Genomic DNA, 1553 nt, shown 5'->3' on the forward strand with positions numbered 1-1553 from the left:
TTTTTTTTTAATGAAACCAACCAAAATGTATTTATTTAATATACATCACAAGAGCTCAACCAGATACTTAATTTAAAAAACAGAAATAATACAAAAATAATGCCGCAGCTCAAAATACAGAGTCCTGTACAGGAATCAAGGAAAGAACAGCCCATCTAAGGAGAAAATAAAAAGATGACACAAGGGGTTGGCTGGACAGCCTGGTTCAGGGGTCTTGGCTGGAGACCCGCTTTGAGTAGTTTTCTTGCAAGTGCTTCTTAAGAGCTGTGGGGTTTTTCTAGAGCTTAGCAGTGTGTGTGTTCAAATGGCTGTGGATGTCGGCTTCTCCTAACAGGCTCTGGATGGAGAGCAGGATGGTCCTGACATCATACAGAGCAGATCACTTGTCCTTTAGGATGTTCAGGCAGATGTTACCCTGGGTGTCCACATGGGGGTGGTAGTAGGGTGTGAGGAACTTCACTTGTGGGCACATTGTAAGGGTAGCCACTGGGGACCTCAAAGGAGAGCTTATATCTCTAGTTCTCATATACTGTGCCAGCTGCTCCATGGATGGTCCCTTCCCATTTGAAAAGGTTGTCTGATTTAAGGAAGGTGGAAGTGTCTTTGCTGCCAGACATCATGAGATTCATCAGCTCCTGTTGTAGCCTGCGGAGGATCCTGGCAGCATCCTTACGCTACTGTCTTCCTTTGAGAGGGTCTCAAAGAGCAGTCTGAGCTACTGGCTTCTACCCGCTTCTCTGAAATTGCACCTGCTCCTGGAGGTGGGGGTTCCAGAAGTCTCCTCCCTGAGCCCCAGTGCTCAGGGCATGGCAGTCCTGAGCTCCTCCACCCTCATTTCTTATAGCTCTGCTTTTTGCACCCTGTACCCCATTTATATCATACTACTTGCAATTCTCTGGTTATCCATGCTACTTCATTCTTTTATATGTGTTTTCCCTGCATGGAATTCCCTTGTGCCCTTTTTTTCCAGGTGAATCCATACTTTTCAGAGATTACCACCCCTTGGAAGTCTTTCTTGACCAGCAACTTGGAATTAATCACTCCCTACTTTGGGACTCTGTTGTAATAGCTCCACTTTAATATTTCCTACCTTGTATTGCAGCTGTTTTTGTTGTGTGCTTATCTTCCCTACTAAAGTATTAGAATGAGAGGACTGTGTCTTACTGATCTTGCCTGTGACTGACGCATAGTAAATGCTTAATAAATCCTTGTTGAAAAAAATCAGCTAACAGTACAATTTAAAAATAGCTAGAAGAAATGTTATGCTTATAGACTGCGTGCAATTAGGAAATACCTCTAGTAACTGTAGAGATAACGATTATGTATGGCATACAGACCACAACCTTCAAATGATGGAATTATAGAAAGATCTGAAATCCAAGGTTGAATGATTTAAAGACACAGTTGACCTTTGAACAATGCAAAGGTTAGGGGCACTGACGCCCTGCGCAGTCAAAGATCTGTGTATATCTCCAAAAAAATTTTTAAAATGTATTTATTGAAAAAAATCTGCATATAAGTGGACCCGTACAGTTTAAACCAGTGTTGTTCAA

General features: G+C 42.3%; 1 pseudogene; it reads right to left on the minus strand.

Annotated features, from left to right (window-relative positions):
* Positions 1-205: 205 nt before the first annotated feature.
* On the minus strand, positions 206-629 carry LOC103606540 (annotated as a pseudogene).
* Positions 630-1553: the final 924 nt, after the last annotated feature.

Source organism: Galeopterus variegatus, unplaced genomic scaffold (genome assembly GCF_000696425.1).
Source record: "Galeopterus variegatus unplaced genomic scaffold, G_variegatus-3.0.2 Scaffold6667, whole genome shotgun sequence".
Lineage (NCBI taxonomy): Eukaryota > Metazoa > Chordata > Mammalia > Dermoptera > Cynocephalidae > Galeopterus > Galeopterus variegatus.